Below are 8629 nucleotides of genomic sequence, written 5' to 3'. Positions count from 1 at the left end.
GTGTGGACATGACTCTTTTAGAGGACCTGGGTATTGAGATGGATGTCCGTCATATCTTCGAGACTTTGGGATTCACCGGGCTATACCATTTACGGAAGCATTTATATGCATTACTGACCCTTGATTTCATGAGCTCGTTTAAATACGAGCCGGCTGAGCAGACTGTGTAGTTCCGTCTTATGAACACCAGTTTTGTTTTGACCATAGACCTTTTTGCCTCTCACCTTGGCTTGGCTAAGCCTCCCAAGAGATCCCTTCGTGACATACCGTCTGAGTGTGGAGTTTGTCGCCTTATGCCTGTTGGAGCTTGTGTCCTCCACAATTAGTGTGATAACATTTATAAATCTCTTATAGGTTCACAAGGATATACTTTGTATTTTATCAGTTGATTAACGATTACTTAATAACGGTTGGCTTGCTAGAAAGTTTGACGTTATTATCATACTGATGGCGGTGATCAACGGGTCCCTAAAAGTCACACCTAAAGGATGTGTTTGAGAGATATGATTGTATGAACATATAATCACATTGATGTCTGACTAAAAGGTTAGTCCATGTATTTGACTAAACAGTTAGTCAATGTGTTGATGAGACGATTATTTAATTTAATTAAATAATATTAGCTGAGACGAATTAACTCTCAATTCGTAAATTGAATATAATATGTTATATTTAATTAATGTATATAATGTTAGCTTGAACGGAATTAAGATGTTAATTCGTAATTAAATGTAACCAGTTATATTTAATTAGCTAATTATAAATATGCGATATTTATAGTTAAAGTATATATTATACGATATTGTCATAATAAATTATTACAGACCGGCATTAATAAATCGACTGCAAGCTGTTGTGTGTAGACTTATTAATACGGAATAAATTAAATGACAATTTATAAATTATACACTTTATACATTTGTAAACTAGCAAAAATAAGAAGATTTAATCACCTTATTTTGGTAGGTGGAAAAACCGAAAATAAGGAGATAATCCTCCTTATTACTTCGGTTGGTTTTGGCCGAAATTGAGGAGAGAAAATATCTCCCCTTTACTTCTCTTATTTCGGTTATAATAAGAGAGTGGGAGATCATTTTTCTTAACCTAATTCATTTTTGACCTAGCATTCTCTCATCAAACAAAACACAACAAAAACCCTAAAATTAATTAGTGAATTTTGGGATCGATTCTAGCAAAATCAAAAGGACATTTCTCATATCATCTTGGGTGCAACGAGTAAGCGAATATCAATTTTGATATTGTTCTTAGGCCATATTTGCAAGGACCAAGGGTTGAATATTAATCTCTTCTCTTTTGTTTATGCAAATTTAATTTATGACTAGTTTTCATATTTATAATTTCGTTATAATCCTTACAATGTTAATGGAAGTATACCGATATTTCCCACAAGTGGTATCAGAGCCAAGGCCACGAAATTATTTTATATGATTTTCATAGATGATTTAAACAAAAGAATTTCGAAAAGGAAAAAAAAAAGGATTCGGCCGTAAAAAAAAAATTTGCCGAGAGAAAATTTTTTTTTGCCGATTGTTTTTTCTTTGGTTTTTTTTGATGAATTGTTCCATTTTAATTTATTCATATTATTGTTTTAATAAGTTAAGATGATAATATGATAATTTTGTAGATGTTTTGATTTAATAAGCATTAAATTAAAATGTAAATGGAAATCGTCTTGATTGATGATGTTAAATTTGTTTTTGCTATATAGTTTTTGGCATAGATGGTTTTAAATCGTTGTTTAGAATCATGTTTCATCAATTTATATGCTCATAATTATGCCAATCATGTTTTAATAGCAACTATAAACGAATTTGTTCATCGATATGTTTTTTTTTATTTAATGGCTTAATGTCGCAAGAAAAAAAAAGGAAACTGTTTTATTTTTACTGTTTTGCCGAGTGAAATAAAAAAAAAATTGTTTTGTTTCGGTTTTTGAAGAAATGCCGAGATAAAAAGGGTTTCTGTTTTTTTTTTGTTTTTGCAATTTGCCGAGAGCTAAAGAAAAAAAAAATTTTGGTTTTAGTTTTGGCATTATGCCGAGAGCTGGAAAAAGAAAAAAAAATTTCTTGTTTTTCCTGTTTTTGCCGAGACCAAAAAGAAAAAAAAAAGGATTTTTCTTTTGGTTCTGTTTGTTTTATTTTGGCCAATATTGATTATACATTAAATTAATAATGTATGATTGATTGTTGTGAAGAAGTTCACAATTTAATAGATACCTAATTATTTTAAAGAAGTTTAAAATAATGTGAGACTAATTCATATTATAGGTCAATGTGAATTAAGATTGAGATTAATGTGAGTAATTGAGGAATTGTCACTTAATTTGATCATTTAAATAGGTGGTTTGGGTAAATTAATCTACATAATTAAGGAATTATGTCTTGCATGTTTAATTTATTAGTTGATGCATTTTTTTAGTAGAATGAATCGTTGAATGGATTTATTTACGTATTTTTGCAATCGGTTGTAATTTGTAATACCTAGTGTGGCCTTAGTTAAATTATGTTTTCGTAATCATGGAAACATAGTTTTTAGGGTTATTTCATAACAATAATATATCCTATTGGTGGTCTGCAATAATCACTTCATCCTATCAATAATCTCAATTAAATCCAACCTAAACACCATATCTTTTAATAACGAACCAGTTGATATTTTATGATGCTTATGTGTATCAAATAAACCAAGTTCTCAATTCATAACTTGAAAATATTACACATAAACTTCACATATACCAGCTAGGTTGTCCAAAAATTATAAAATATTCCAACATAAACTTCAAAAAATATCAGCTGGTTCGTTATTAGAAGGTATGGTGCTTAGGTTGGATTTAATTGAGATTATTGATAGGATGGAGTGATTATTGCAGACCACCAATAGGATGGATTATTGTTATGAAATAACCCTAGTTTTTAATGTAATTTGAGATCTCGAATCTCCTTTTATTTTCTTTAAATATTATGTTTTGAAATTAGAATGTAAATAGGTTTATTTTGTAATTTTAATTGTAATTTTAAAGAAGACTAAAGATGGAGATTGGATGGCTCACTCCCGCTACATGGACCAAGGTGGAACATCAAGACAAGCTTTCCGGGTCCAAGGATGGATTCCAAAGTTGTATTTATGTTCATTTTGGTAGATTGGCCACACTAGGACTTTATTTTGTTTTACGTTTTACCGTTCTTATTGCTTTTCATTCACATGATAGTTAGTGCATCATATTCCGCCTAAAACCAAACCACTACTAAAATGCATGAAAATTGACTCATATAGATTGAATGTTAGTTTTCATAGACATACAGATGTCACACTTTTTAAGCCATCACCTTAGTTTATTCATTCTCGCATGCTAGATATTAGTTCACTTAAAATGAATTAAAATAAAGTTGATGGGATCTTCCTCTAAAACTGAAATTGAGACTAGTCTTTATGAGGGCAAACAGCTATGAATCCCTTCTTCGTCGGTAGGCATATAGGACCTTACTCTCCATATGACCCCTTCTACGTTGGGTAAGTAGTTTGTGTTGACTTAGTTTACCTCAACGTTATAGTCCGAAGAGTTTCTCGTGATTATGATGGACTAAAGATAGAATTTATAGAAATTTATCGACCAAGTATTCTAACAGTAGAATTAGCCAAAAGGTTGGCTTATCAATTTACAGATAATTGAGTCTTGGCACTACTACAGATACAGGCTATAACAACGGGTTAAAACCGTTGTAAAAACAAAAAGCGGACGTTGTTAAAGCGGCCGTTGTAAAAGATATTTACAACGGTTAGGTTATTTACTTAAACCGTTGTCGAAAGTATTCACCACGGTTAAAAGCCGTTGTTGTTGCGTGTAAGCCGTTGTGGAAAGTGTTTCAAAAATATGGTGGGAATAATATAACAACGGTTGTCATATGTATAACCGTTGTTGTAACTTTCCCTCCAAAATTGTGAAGACTTTTAACAACGGGTATATGCTACATACCCGTTGTTGAAATTTGTAGTAACAACGGTTCTTAGTTTAAAACCCGTTGTTGTAACTTTCCCTCCAAAATTGTGAAGACTTTTAACAACGGTTCTTCGTTTAAAACCTGTTGTTGAATATTATGCGCGGTATTTGTGAAAGGTATTCACAACGGGTTTTGTTTTAGTAACCGTTGTGAAAGGTCTTCACAACGGTTTTTTTAGTAACCGTTTTTATTACGAACTCCTAATGATTTTGAAAATTAAATTTGTTTCATGCCATTCAAAAACCTGCATATATCAGCAGCACCATATACCAGCACCATCATAAATCACAGCTGGGTTTATCAGAACTCAATAGATTCAATTCAGCCACAACAGCAGCATCATATATATATATATATATATATATATATATATATACTTACAAGGAGTTAAATTTATATGAACTAATCATTCCCTAACTTCAACAAAATTTTTACTAATAAGCTGATCTAAACTCTGAGTATCATGCATTTCTATTTTCTAAGACGTATTTGCCCAACATGTCCCTTACCTCGTCTATATCTACACTTGAGTACTGCTGAATCTCTTGTGACGGGTTGATTACATACTGCGGAAAAAACAAAGACAAGACATTATTGTAACAACATCAAATCTTTGCATAGCAACATCATGGTATAGCAGCAAGCAAGACAACACCAGCTCTAATTTAAAAAAAGTAATAAACACATTATTAAATTACTAACCTTTTCTGGAATAAGGATATATCTTCGCCCAATAATCTCCAACATGAACCGACAAACATAGTATCCACATTGTATGCTATCCGGCTGGCGAGGGGCCTATTATTACATAAAAACAAACAGACGAGAGAAGGCTCACATCAGAATCTTGAACTTTAGGTATTGTGTTAGTATTAAACACAGATTTTTGCACTTAATGTATTGTATTTGAGCACGTACCCCTGTTATCGTAAAAAAATCAGGGCCATTATCAGAATCTTTCGTGGGTTGATCCTGATCGTTAGCTCTTCTCTTCTCAAAGGCCATTTTTTTTAAAAAATAAAAGGAGGCAGAAACTCATTTTTTTAGGGGCAAAAATAAGCTTTTTGCTATAAATAAAAATTGAAACTTAATGTTATTATAAATAAATCAGTATTATATACTTAATTATTATCAAGCGCTTAAAAGTCTCGCTTGGTTGATTATGTAAAGGGTCCAACCAAAAAACTTTCTTCTTTGTCGGCATGATGGCTGCTAGCACCCAATGAGTCCTACATCAAGAGACATCATCATTATTAACAAGTACATATATTAGTTATGAAAATGCAATTGTAGGGGAAAACGTAATATTAATTTGTTTATTACCCTTTTTCATTATAAGGGGCAAAAATCAGCTTCTTGGTTGTCGCCAATTGATGAGCAATATAATCTACCCGATCTTCGAACGAGAATTCCAGAATAAATAAATATAAAACATAGGGGCACAGGAATCCGTATTGATCAGATGAAATCTTCTTCTCGGGGATCACTCTCAATTTCAATATCCTACATTATTACGGTATTAATTCCGGTATTTAAAACACTATCTAGTAGTCAGAATATTAGAATATGAAATTATTTATTAAGAAACTTACTTCATCCAAACAAATAGGTGTTGGACACCAATCTGGTCTAGGCCAGCCCAAATGGCTAGCATATCCCATGACATAAGTGCTTCGCGCTCAACCCTTAGAATATCCTCCTCGAGTGGAATAACTATCAATTGCTCGGTGGCTATGCGACGGTTAGCCTCCTCATGCAGTTTCCTCATCGTCACCGTTCTTACTTTTTGCATGTAATCCTTCCCAGAATATTGTGAGTCGTTTAAACTCCTAACTTCTTTCAGGTCGGGGAAATAATGATTCTTTGATTTTGTGCTACTACCACCAGCCTACACATGTAGATAATTAAAATAATAAAAAATCCAAAGGTAACATATCCTAGTTGGAGTAATAAAAATAAAAGCGTACTTAACTAAATACCTCATCAACCCGCTCTTTCAATGATGAGGTAGTAGTAGCAGGTATGACTGGGGACTTAGGCTTATCAGTCTTTTTTGTCCCCTACACAAAATTACCATGCATGCTTTTTAGAAATACAGACAAAATATAATGGAGCGAGGTTTTTAAAAAAATGGAGAAGTTAATTAAATATATACCTCATCAAGTTGTTGTTTGGACGAGGTAGTTGGCATGTCCGGGGACATAGGCTTATCCGCCTTAGCCGGCTTTTCTGTTCCCTACATACAAAAAATTTCCATGCTTTTTAGAAATACAGAAAAAAATAAATAAATTAAAGGGAGGTTTTCATAAAAATGGAGAAGTTAATTAAATACCTCATCAAGTCCCCAGACATTAGGCTTATCCGCCAAAGCCGGCTTTTTTGTTCCCTACAAAAAAAATAACATATAAATTTAACATATAAAAACATTCAACAATTAAAAATGTAACATATATATAAAGGTATTTCCTCTAACCCCAACTTGCTTTGAACTTTGAGGCGGAGACAACCGAGCAAGTAGATGTGAGTTTCGAGCCATTGGATGAAACTCCCAACCGCATCTCCCGAAATGGTAATGTCGTCAGAACTGGTCGAGCGGTTGAAAGTTTTCATCGCCTGGAAAGACTGTAGTTATCTCTACTTTTCTATGATTCGGCAAAAGTTTTTCGCCATGAACTACTACAGTTACCGCTGCTGATTTGGTGTGCATTTCTACGAGACCCCGACCAACACGCACATTTGGATTTTCGAATTTAGGGTCAGCAAGAATAACTACCCTCTTGTTTACGGCCTGAACAATATACACATACATTATTATATCCCAAAATTTAATAGAATTCATATAAATTTAACTAATTAAACACTTCATGTATGCATACCTTACTGAAAACAGGGAACTGACTTGAAGGGGATGTATGCTGTTTTCCATCAGCCGTCTTCTCAAGTTGCATCTCCTTTTCAGACCCATTATTTACCTAATAAAATTAACCAATGGCACGATGTCAGAAGTTATAGCATTAGAGCTGGCAGGGAACACACCCCCGATCTTACCCAAAAAAAAAAGAAAAGAAAAATAAGGAAGTATTAGGTACCTGATCGGCTTTAGTTGTTACAACTTCAGAAGCATTAGGTACCTGATCTTTCTGAATCTCGTTGACCGATACTTCATTCTCATGTATTGCCAAGGTAGTAGCGGCCTCTTGACCAATCTGTTGTACCTTATTACCCCCTTTGTAAATGACATCCTCCATCATCTTCACTTCTTCTTCGGAAAGCTTGCCTCCAGCATTCAACTTTAGTAGTACGGATGCCATTAACTGAAGCTGCGTGCCAAGAATGTAATGTTTCAGCAATGTTTATCCCAACAATAACATGTGAGTTGAACTTAAATGAAAATAATAGAATAAATGGTACCATGTCAGCCTTCTCAGACTGAGTCTTCTTTTTCTTCTTTATCGGGGAAGTTGTCCCATAATATTTCGTTACTCCAACCTGTAACGGGACGCCCCTCAAACGACCTGGATGTTCAGGTCGGCCGATCGCTCTAGCAAGAACGTCATTACGACCACTGGGAGTGAATTTCCCTTCTTCTACCTCTTTCAATACGTTGTCCTATAATATATTAAATAAACTTCAATTATATTTGTGACTAACATAATAAAGTTAGTAATGAACTCGTCTTAATAAAATAATGCTTATTACTATGTTGGCCAACACTTCCTCATCATATTTGTCACGCGACGACCGGGATCCTTTAGGCGTGTGCCCTTCTTTATAAGTTACATGCCGATCCAAGTTGGTCACTCCCTTTGCCACCTACACATTAACATGGTAACATTTATACATGTAAATGTGTATCAATGCAAGTCCAAGTGTGATTAGAAAAATAAAGTCTCACAGGCTGGGGAATAATGCATGCTACTTACGAGGTTCTCTTCTATCTTTCTGTAACCGCCTCGAGAACCATACCATTTCTCCTTCTTGCATGAAATGTTAGCACGATTTCTTCTGCTAACGGCCTTCAAATAATTATATAAAAGCGCAAGTAGATGAGATAATAAAAAGATTATATAAAGGACTCATTAATTAAAAAAATGATAGGTAAATCGTTAAAAGGCGAGGATATTTAACCTGAAACTTCTCAGTTGTTCTCATCTCTTTGAAAAGATCCCATTGTTCCTGACTGATGGTGGGACACTTGTTTGCCGGTGGGCTCTTACGCATCTCCCCCGTTGCCTTGTCCACATACAACCAATCCCTAGCAACGTCACACCTCCACTGCCTGTGGACATCCGCTGCCTTATGCATTAAATACTTATCATGGCTTTCATCGGGTATAATAAAGGCTTCCTTTACACGAGCCAAGTATAACTTCGCCAATTTTGGATTCAAATTTCTAACATCATCTAAATGGATAGGCACAAACTGTCTTGTGCAACATCCAATCCAACTGGATAAAAACCCCGCATTTGGACTAGTAGGGAAACCTTTCGAGCTCCATGTTATTTCCATCGGTTCTTTAGCGGCTATAGCTGTAAGGGCTCTCGGGCACTTCGTAGCACCCCTCTTACCAGACTTATTATCCCCAGGCATATTATTCTTTTGACTTCTTT

At 34.3% G+C, this 8629-nt stretch overlaps 1 long non-coding RNA gene across 1 annotated transcript; it reads right to left on the bottom strand.

Annotated features, from left to right (window-relative positions):
- Nucleotides 1-7546: 7546 nt before the first annotated feature.
- Nucleotides 7547-8018, bottom strand: LOC141621390 (uncharacterized). Its single transcript, XR_012532284.1, has 3 exons — nt 7943-8018; nt 7719-7832; nt 7547-7628 (listed from the first exon to the last, which is right to left on the bottom strand). It is a non-coding gene; the product is annotated as an uncharacterized LOC141621390 (long non-coding RNA).
- Between the last annotated feature and the right edge of the window lie 611 nt (nt 8019-8629).

The sequence above is a fragment of the Silene latifolia genome, chromosome X (assembly GCF_048544455.1).
Source record: "Silene latifolia isolate original U9 population chromosome X, ASM4854445v1, whole genome shotgun sequence".
Classification (NCBI taxonomy): Eukaryota; Viridiplantae; Streptophyta; class Magnoliopsida; order Caryophyllales; family Caryophyllaceae; genus Silene; species Silene latifolia.
The sequence above is the reverse complement of the archived record's forward strand: the minus strand, read 5'-3'. Positions and strand labels throughout refer to the sequence as shown.